This window comes from Loxodonta africana, unplaced genomic scaffold (assembly GCF_030014295.1).
Source record: "Loxodonta africana isolate mLoxAfr1 unplaced genomic scaffold, mLoxAfr1.hap2 scaffold_101, whole genome shotgun sequence".
In the NCBI taxonomy this organism is placed as follows: domain Eukaryota; kingdom Metazoa; phylum Chordata; class Mammalia; order Proboscidea; family Elephantidae; genus Loxodonta; species Loxodonta africana.
This window is the reverse complement of record NW_026974870.1, coordinates 450,216-461,878: the sequence shown is the minus strand read 5'-3', so window position 1 is coordinate 461,878 and position 11,663 is coordinate 450,216.

Sequence of the window (11,663 nt, the reverse complement as noted above, 5' to 3'; positions counted from 1 at the left end):
ACAGCCCCTACCAGATACCTGACATTTTGTAATAAATGAACAGTGCTGTGTCCTTATTTAAATAAACAGACTTCTCATTTGACTAAATCGTTTATGTCATTGTTTAATTTCTATCTCTATGTTTACAACTACCAAATTTATATCTCCAAATAGAATCTCTTCCCTGAAATCTATGGTTGAATATCAACTTCCAAGTTAATCTCTCCATGAGGATATATGTTAAGTATTCAAAGTTGACGTATTTGAAGTTTAAAGGTTGATTAGGCTCTCCAAGATATTTTCCTGCTCAATCTTCATCCTATCAATAAATGATGCCTTTATTCAACCAAAGCTTTAGTAGCATCCCTGACTCCACTGTTCTCTCAAAGAATGCATTGTTCAGCATTTGCTCATTGTCTTCAGGATTTTGCTACTTTTGCTATTTTCCATACTTGATGGTTCAAGTCATCATACTTACTCACCTGTACTTTTGTAATATCTACCTAAATTGTCTTACTGTGCCCATCTTTGTACCATAAAGCACATGGAATAATCCATTTAAAGTATGTTAGATTTTATTAAGGTTCTACTCAATTTTACAAAAACCTGAGTTGAATGGAAAGCTTTTAAAATTAAACTCAAGGCCCAACTCCACCTGGCCTCCATTGTTGTGTGCTCCTCAATTCCTATTACATCACTGGGCTCTTTCATTGTATTACAGCTATATTTTGCTGCGGTTTCTTCTTTGGATACTAACTCATCTCTTATTTCAGGGCTTTAGCCAGCTCATTTGCTTTGAGCAGTCTGCTTCTAGAAATGATAGAGAGACTTCATCCCTGAATCAGTTACTATCTTGTCCTTTACCCTACTTTTTTAATTTTTCTTCAGAGAGCAAGGCACCATCTAACTATATATGTAATTATGTGTATCTATTTCTGTCTACTACTAGAAAAAGAATTGATGCATGCAAACTCCAGTGTTGATGAAGAATATTGAATATACCATAGACTCCCAATAGAATGAATGTTTACTCATGCAGTCTTAGAAGAAATACAACCAAAATGTACCTTAGAAATTAGGACGGTGTTTTAGTCATCTAATGCTGCTATATCAGAAATACCACAGGAGGATGGCTTTAACAAAGAAAAATTTATTCTGTCACTGTCTAGTAGGCTACAAGTCCAAATTCAGGTCGTCGGCTCCAGGGGAAGGCTCTCTCTCTCTGTCTGCTCTGGAGAAATGCCCTTGTCATCAATCTTCCCTTGGTCTGGGAGCATCTCAGTGCAGGAATCTCAGACCCAAAGGACATGCTCTGCTCCAGCACTCCTTTCTTGGTGGTATGAGGCCTCCATGTCTCTCTTCTCACTTCTCTCTTTTGTATCTCAAAAGAGATCCACTTAAGACACTACCTGATCTTATAGATTTCATCAACATAACTTCTGCTAATACATTTTATTACATCATAGTGATAGGGTGTACAACACTTAGCGAAACCACATCAGATCGTAAAATGATAGGCAATCATAGAATCGGACAAGGGAATCATGACCTAGGCAAGTTGACAGATATTTTGGGGGGGACACAATTCAATCCATGACAGCTGGTGAGACTTCAAATTGCTGACTTTGGACATGTCATCAGGAAAAACCAATTGCTAGGAAAAGGTACCATGTTTGGTAAAGTAGAGAGCCAACCAAAATGGGGGAAACCCTCAGTGAGACGGAATAACCCAATAGCTGCAACAATGGACTCAAAATACCAAAGATCATGAAGATGTTACAGGACATGGCAATCTTTCATTTTATTATGCATAAAGTCACCGTAACTCGGAACCAACTTGATGGCAGCTAACAACAACTAGAATGCATATACTTTGACATCCTGCTTTGGTATCTGAAAAAAATATTTGTGTCCAGAAAGTATTTCTTGGATGAGTGAATGCAACTTGTGTAGATTAGATTATTAGTCACCAAATATTGACATTATTCCCCTGCTTGCCCCCCCCCCACAGACCTACACTGTCTCCATGGGAGGAGTATATTTCCTGACCCATTGACACTAGTCTTGGCCATGGTACTTGGTTAATGGAATGTGGATATGAGTGTGAGTGTGGTGTTTCCCAGCCTAGTCTGTAAGAGACTTCTCCTCTGAAAGCTTGAAGTTCTACCATGAGATGAACTTGCCTCAAGTGTCTGCCGCCCCTTCAACTTGTCCAAGGAAATTAAGAGATGCATGGAAACAACCTGAACTCAAAACCTAGCTGATCTGTAGAGTTGCGTGAAATACTTTTTATTACATGTCACTAAGATTTTGTGGTTGTCTTTTATGCATCATTATTGTAGTAAAATTCTGACTAATATCCCAACCCAGTGCCTTCGAGTCAATTCCGTGACTAATATAGGAACATGATATGGAAGCCAAATACAGACCTAATGGTATATGAAGTATATGATTAATTCACTATACCTAGAAACAAGGGAAAGGGTTATCCTTGGTGCATCCTGAGTAGCGGGGTATTTCTCATCTCTTCCACATCAGGATTTGCCATATGACTTGCTGGGCAAATGGAATATGAGTGAAGTGAAAGATTCCACATTCAAACAGAAGAATTAAGTGCCATTTACCTGGTTCCATCCATATTCCTATGCATTTGCCAGGATAGTGACTAACATAAGAGCTGCTAACCAGAAATGAAATAGGAAAGATGATAATACAGAGCAGATTTGCACTTGACTCACACCCAAGAGGTATTATAAATGAGAAATATCCCCACATTTTAAGTCAATGGAACTTGTGGATTGTCAATCAACTAGGATAGAGTTCAAGCCCAGTTCCAAGGATATAACCCAACCATTTCACCAATAACAGTAATCCCATTTGTCGTGATTATTTCTGAGCATGAATTAAACCAGATGTTGTCTAATTAGGTCAACTGTTTATTTATTCTAGAAGGGGTTCATGCACGTGTAATTATTATACAAGTTTGAACTCAGGTTTTTTTTTTTTTTAACCCAGTTAACACAAATTTTAACTGATTTAGTGATAATGCAAAAAAAGTGCTGCTGCTGATGATAACGGTGATGATATACACCCGTCCCAACCCATATGTATTTTATATAATTAATACTGACAGGAGCTTGGGTGAAATTTTGACTTGCTCTACAAGCATGACTAGAAATCAGTGAGCTATCACAGGTGTCTCCTATGAACAATAGGCATATTGGTTTTGACAGACCCTAAACCAAAGATGTCCCTATAATAGCTGACTTGAATATCATATTTTTAATACCATTAGGTGACCATTTATATATTTTTATAACTGGTCCTTATTAATGGTAAGATAAACGGGACATTAATAGATTTGAATATCAGTATAACAACAGAGAACTGCAAAAAATTCAAGCCAGATTCAGAAGAGGGAGTGGAACCAGGGATATCATTGCTGATGTCAGATGGATCCTGGCTGAAAGCAGAGAATACCAGAAGGATGTTTACTTGTGTTTTACTGGCTATGCAAAGGCATTCGACTATGTGTGGATCATAACAAATTATGGGTAACATTGTGAAGAATGGGAATTCCAGAACACATAATTGTGTTATCAGGAATCTGTACATGGATCAAGAGGCAATTGTTCAGACAGAACATGGGGAGACTGAGAAGTTTACCGTGAAGAAAGGTGAGTGTCAGGGTTGTGTCCTTTCACCATACCTATTCAATCTCTATGCTGAGCAAATAATCTGAGGAACTGGACTGTATGAAGAAGAATGAGGTATCAGAATTGGAGGAAGACTCATTACAGCCTGCATTATGCAGATGACACAACCTTGCTTGCTGAAAGTGAAGAGGATTTGAAGCATTTACTGAGGAAAATCAAAGACTACAGCCTTCATTATGGATTACACTTCAACACAAAAAAACAAAAATCCTCACAACTGGACCAATAAGCCAAACCACGATAAACAGAGAAAACATTGAAGTTGTCAAGGATTTCATTTTACTTGGATCCACAATCAATACCATAGCAGCAGCAATCAAGAAATCAAAAGATGCTATTTCCAGAGGCAGAGCCAAGGTGGCAGAATAGACAGGCGCTTCCAGCGAGCTCTCTTTACAACAAACACCTGAACAAAACAAGTGAAACAAGTATATTTATGACAAGCTAGGAGCCCTGAGTATCAAAGGCAAGCTTAGAAAAAGAACTGAGGGGCAGGGGGAGGAAGAGATGGTTCAGAAGTGGAGAGGAGTTACCAGACCTGAATCATGGGGAGCCCTTAGGCCCCATTCCCAGGAGCTGCAGTGGCGGGTTGGTACTAGTGTTCGGCCACAGCTTCCTCAGGGAGAAGCAGCCAGCCATACAGCCTACTCAGACCTCTGGAACCAGAGAAGAATGGCCCTCTCAGCAAAAGCTAATTACCTGCATATATTTCACTGCACCCCCCACTCTGCCCCCCCGCCCCCCCTACTCCCAAGATGGCTTCAGTGGCTGACTTCCCTGGGCCTGAGATAGGTCCTGTTGAGAGCCTAGACCTATCCTCATGGGCTTTGAGAAGGAATAAATTTGCAATTGTGGAAAAACATAATTTACCAGCTCCATTAACTGGGGAAGCTCAGGACAGAAGCAGCTCCTGATCAGACATAAACAGTCTGTGGACTTTGACAACCTTTCCCCTCTGCATGGACCTGTCTGGGCCTATTTCAGGAGAATAGGCCCCTGTTGGCAAACACTATTTCAGCTGTGTGGTGGAGAGGTGGGTGTTTGATGTTTGACATTGCTTTGCCTATTAAACAGGGTCCTCACCTACCCATATCAGGGGACTAAAGACAGATGGCTCCACTCAGGTCACCCAGCCACCCACAAAAGGGGTCCGAGGATAACTGGTACTTCTCAGTCCTTACAACCAAAAATATTGGGTGCCCGTGGTCCGTCTGAAGAACCCACCCAACTGTACACTCTAGGGAATAGGGGCACACTTTCCTCAGAGACACTTGGGGGATGATTCTCAGCCCCCTGCCTTGTTCAGAGTATGACCATCTGCTACAACCAGATACAGATACCTGCACCAATCACCCCTGCCCCTCTAAGGGTGTGGGACACAGCCTGCACCACACTTGATGATCAGCTACCTAGACACCTGAGCTGAATTCATACAAGAAAACTGAATGCACTCCTAGACTGATCTACCTGATAACAGCTCTAACCATATGGTGAGAGGACATCTGAGCTCCAAAAGTGAAAATAAGTTAGCTCACTCAAGCAACCATCTGGGCATATCAAAACAAAACAAAGCAAGAAGCTATGACACAGTAAGCAAACATAAAATAAACTAATGCAATAACTTATAGATGGCTCAAAAAAAACAGTCAATTTCATGTCACATAAAGAAACAGACCATAATTACCTCAACAAACTCTCAAAACAAAGAATCAAGGGATCTTCTAGATGAAAGTGCATTCCTGGAATTACCAGAGGCAGAAAACAAAACATTAATATGCAGAACCTTTCAAGACATCAAGAAGGAAATAAGGCAATGTGCAGAACAAGCCAAGGAACATACAGATAAAGCAATTGAAAAAATTAAAAAGATTATTCAGGAACATAATGAAAAATTTCATAAGCTGGAAAAATCCATAGGCAGACAGCAATCAGAAATTCTGAAAATTAACAATAAAATTAAAGAAATAGACAACTCAATAGAAAGCCAGAGAAGCAGATTTGAGCAAATGGAAGGCAGAATTTCTGAACTTGAAGATAAAGCACTTGGCAGTCATATGTTTGAAGAAAAATCAGATAAAAGAATTTTTAAAAAATGAAGAAAGCTTAAGAATCATGGCAGACTGTATCAAGGGAAATAACCTACGAATGATTGGAGTATCAGAACAGGGAGGGATAACACAAAATACAGAGAAAATTGTTGAAGATTTTTTAGCAGAAAACTTCCTTGATATCATGAAAGAGGAGAAGATATCTATCCAAGATACTCATCTAACTGAACATGAGGCAGATGTCAAAAGAAAGTCTCCAAGACAGATTATACTTGAACTTGCCAAAACCAAAGATAAAGAAAGAATTTTAAGAGCAGCTAGGGATAAAGGAAAAGTCACCTAGAAAGGAGAGCCAATAAGAATAAGCTTGGACTACTAGGCAGAAACCACACAGGCAAGAAGGCAATGGGATGACATATAAAAAGTTGAAGGAAAAAATTGCCAGCCAAGAATCATATATCCAGCAAAAATGTCTCTCAAATATAAAGGTGAAATTCAGACATTTCCAGGTAAACAGAAGTTTAGAGAATTCATAAAAACCAACGCAAAACTACAAGAAACACTAAAGGGAGTTCTTTGGCTAGAAAATTGATAATATCACGTATCAACCCAAGACTAGAACACTGGGCAGAGCAACCAGAAGTCAACCCAGATAGGGAAATCCAAAAAAACAAAGCAAGATTATTAAAAAAAAAAAAAACCCTCAAAACAGGGTAACAGCAATGTTATCATAGAAAAGAAGACAACATTAGAATAATAAAGAGGGAGTAAGAAATGTTATCATACACCTTCCATATGGAGTGGAAAATACGGCAATACAAAGAAATAAAAGTTACATTTAAATTTAGAAAAATAGGGGTAAATAATAAGGTAACCACAAAGGAGACAAGCTACCCTACTCATTAAAAAAAAAAAAAATAGAGACTCAGCAGAAACAAAATCAACAACAACAGATATGAGGAAAGGACAATATATAAAGAAAATCTACTCAGCACATAAAATCAAGTGAGAAAAAGAAACTGTCAATACACAAAAAAAGACATCAAAATGATAGCACTAAATTCACACCTATCCATAATTACTCTGAATGTAAATGGACTAAATGCACCAATAAAGAGTCAGAGAGTCTCAGACTGGATAAAGAAACACGATCTGTCTATATGCTGCCTACAAGAGACACACCTTAGACTTAGAGACACAAACTAAAACTCAAAGGATGGAAAAAAATATATCAAGCAAACAATAAGCAAAAAAGAGCAGGAGTAGCAATATTAATTTCTGACAAAATAGGCTTTAAAGTTAAATCCATCAGAAAAGATAAGGAAGGACACTATATAATGATTAAAGGGACAATACACCAAGAAGCTATAACCATATTAAATATTTACACACCCAATGACAGGGCTGCAAGATACATAAAACAAACTCTATCAGCATTGAATAGTGAGATAGATAGCTCCACAATAATACTGGGAGACTTCAACACACCACTTTCGCTGAAGAACAGGATATCCAGAAAGAAGCTCAGTAAAGACACGGAAGATCTAAATGCCACAATCAACTAACATGACCTCATAGACATATACAGAACACTCCACCCAACAGCAACCAACTAAACTTTCTTTTCTAGTGCACATGGAACATTCTATAGAATAGACCACATATTAGGTCATAAAGCAAGCCTTAGCAGAATCCAAAACACTGAAATATTACAAAGCATTTTCTCTGACCAGAAGGCCATAAAAGTGGAACTCAATAACAGGAAAAGCAGGAAAAAGAAATCAAACACTAACTAAACAATACCCTGCTCAAAAAAGATTGGATTATAGAAGACATTAAAAAAAAAAATAAGGATGGAATAAAGAAATTCATAGAATCCAATAAGATGAAAACACTTCCTAACAGAACCCTTGGGACACAGCAAAAGCGGTGCTCAGAGGCCAATTTATATCAATAAATGCACACATACAAAAAGAAAAAATGGCCAAAATGAAAGAATTATCTCTACAACTTGAAGAAATAGAAACAGAGCAACAAAAAAAAAACTCACAGACACTAGAAGAAAACAAATAATAAAAATTAGAGCAGAACTAAATGAAATAGAAAACAGAAAAACAATTGAAAGAATTAATAAGACCAAAAGCTAGTTTTTTTGAAAAAAACAACAAAATTGATAAACTACTGGCCAAACTGACAAAAGAAAAACAGGAGAGGAACCAAATAACCCGAATAAGAAATGAGATGGGCGATATTACAACACACCCAACTGAAATTAAAAGAATCATATCAGATTACTCTGAAAAATTGTACTCTAACAATTTGAAAACCTAGAAGAAATGGATGAATTCCTAGAAACACATTATCTACTTAAACTAACACAAACAGAGGTAGTACAACTAAATAGAGCCATAACAAAAGACGAAGCGAAAAGGGTAATCAAAAAACTGCCCCCCCCCCCAAAAAAAAAGCTCTGGCCCGGACAGTTTCACTGAAGAGTTCTACCAAACTTTCAGAGAAGGGATAACACCACTACTACTACAGGTATTTCAGGGAACAGAAAAGGACAGAATACTCCCATACTCATTCTATGAAGCCACCATATCCCTGATACCAAAACCACATAAAGACATCACACACACACAAAAAATTACAGACCTATATCCCTCATGAACTTAGATGCCAAAATCCTCAACAAAACTCTAGCCAATAGAGTTCAACAACATATAAAAAAAAAATAATTCACCATGACCAAGTGGGATTCATACCACGTATACAGGAATGTTTCAACATTAGAAAAACCATTAATGTAATCCATCATATAAATAAAACAAAAGACAAGAATCACATGATTTCATCAATTGATGCAGAAAAGGCATTTGACAAAGTTCAACACCATTCATGACAAAAACTCTCAGCAAAATAGGAATACAAGGAAAATTCCTCAACATAATAAAGGGCATTGATACAAAACCGATAGCCAACATCATCCTAAATGGAGAGAGCCTGAAAGTATTCCCCTTGAGATAGGGAACCAGACAAGGATGCCCTTTATCACCACTCTTATTGAACACTGTGCTGGAGGTCCTACCCATAGCAATTAGGCTAAATAAAGACATAAAGGGCATCCAGATTGGCAAGGAAAAAGTAAAAGTATCTCTATTTGCAGATGACATGATCTTATACAGAGAAAACCCTAAGGAATCCTCCAGAAAACTACTGAAACTAATAGAAGAGTTCAGCAGAGTATCAGGATACAAGACAAACATACAAAAATCAGTTGGATTCCTCTACACCAACAAAAAGAACATCGAAGAGGAAATCACCAAATCAATACCATTTACAATAGCCCCGAAGAAGATAAAATACTTAGGAATACATCTTACCAGAGATGTAAAATACCTAAACATAGAAAACTAGAAGACACTACTGCAAGAAACCAAAAGAGACCTACCTATGTGGAAAAACATACGTTGCTCATGGATAGGAAGACTTAACATTATAAAAATGTCTATTCTACCAAAGGCAATCTATAGATTTAATGCAATTCCGAGCCAAATTCCAACTTTTTAAAAATAATTTGTATTGTGCTTTAAGTGAAAGTTTACAGATCAAGTCAGTCTCTCACATATAAACTTATAATATACGCCTTACTACACAATGAGACAGCCCGCTCCCTCCTTCCAGTCTCTTTTTTGGTGACCATTTTGTAAGCTTCTAACCGTCCCATCTTCCCTCCAAACAGGAGATGCCAACATAGTCTCAGGTGTCCACCTGATACAAGTAGCTCACTCCTCATCATCTCTCTCTCCAATCCATTGTCCAGTCCAATCCATGTCTAATGAGTCCAATGACATTTTTTAATGATAAGTAAAGCATTACTGGAAAAGAAGAATAAAGTGGGAGGCCTCACTCTACCTGATTTTAGAACATATTATACTGCCACAGTAGTCAAAACAGCCTGGTACTCCTAAAACAACAGATTCATAGACCACTGGAACAGATTTGAGAATCCAGACATAAATCCATCCACATATGAGCAGTTGATATTTGACTAAGGCACCAAAACAGTTAAATAGGGAAAAGACAGTTTTTTTTTTTTTTAACAAATGATGCTGGCATAACTGGATATCCATCTGCAAAAAAAATCAAACAAGACCCATACCTCACCCCATGCACAAAAACAAACTCAAAATGGATCAAAGACCTAAATATAAAATCTAAAATGATAAAGATCATGGAAGAAAAAATAGGGACACTGTTCGGAGCCCTAATACATGGCATAAAGAGTATATGAAACATTATTAATAATGCAGAAGAAAAACCAGGTAACTGGGAGCTCCTAAAAATCAAACACCTATGCTCATCCAAAGACTTCACCAAAAGAGTTAAAAGATTACCCAGACTGAGGAAAAGTTTTTAGGTATGACATTTCCAATCAGTGCCTGATCCCTAGAATCTACATGATACTGCAAAAATTCAACTACAAAAAGACAAATAACACAATTAAAAAATTGTCAAAAGATATGAACAGACACCTCACTAAAGAAGACATTCAGGTAGCTAACAGATACATGAGGAAATATTCATGGTCGTTAGCCATTAGAGAAATGCAGATCAAAACTACAATGACATTTCATCTCACTCCAACAAGGCTGGCATTAATCCAAAAAACACAAAACAAGACATGTTGGGGAAGTTGTGGAGAGATTGGAACACTTACACACGGTTGGTGGGAATGTAAAATGGTACAACCACTTTTGAAATCAATTTGGCGCTTCCTTAAAAAGCTACAAATAGAACTACCATAAGATCCAGCAATCCCACTCCTTGGAATATATCCTAGAGAAATAAGAACTTTTACAGGAACAGATATATGCACCCTTCTGTTCATTGCAGCACTGTTTAGAATAGCAAAAAGATGGAAGCAACCAAGGTGCCCATCAATGAATGAATGAATAAATAAACTATGGTATATTCACATGACAGAATACTGCGCATTGATAAAGAACAGTGATGAAACTGTGAAACATTTCATAACATGGAGGAACCTGGAAGGCATTATGTTGAGTGAAATTAGTTACAACAGAATAAGTATTGTATAAGACCACTACTATAAGAACTAAGAAATAGTTTAAACAGAGAAGAAAATATTCTTTGATGGTTAAGAGAGATAGGAGGGAGGGAAGGAGAGGGATATTCACTAATTAGGTAGTAGATAAGAACTACTTTAGGTGATGGGAAAGACAACACACAATACAGGGGAGGTCAGCACAACTGGACTAAACCAAAAGCAAAGAAGTTTCCTGAATAAACTGAACGCTTCGAAAGCCAGAGTAGCCGGGGCAGGGGTTTGGGGACCATGGTTTCAAGGGAAATCTAAGTCAATTGGCATTATAAAATCTATTAAGAAAGCATTCTGCATCCCACTTTGGAGATTGGCATCTGGAGTCTTCGGCCCTAGCAAGCGGCCATCTAAGATGCATCAATTGGTCTCAGTCCACCTGGATCAAAGGAGAATGTAGAACACCAAGGACACAAGGTCATTAAGAGCCCAAGAGACAGAAAGGGCCACATAAACCAGAGACTACATCAGCCTGAGACCAGAAGAACTAGATGGTGCCCAGCTACAACTGATGACTGCCCTGACAGGGAACACAGAGAACCCCTGAGGGAGCAGGAGAGCAGTGGGATGCAGACTCCAAATTCTCGTAAAAAGACCAGACTTAATGGTCTGACTGAGACTAGAAGGACCCTGGTGGTCATGGCCCCCAGACCTTCTGTTGGCCCAGGACAGGAACCAACTCTTCAGACAGGGATTAGACTGGACAATAGGTTGGAGAGGGATGCTGGTGAGGAGTGAGCTTCTTGGATCAGGTGGACACTTGAGACTGTGTTGGCATCTCCTGTCTGGAGGGAAGAG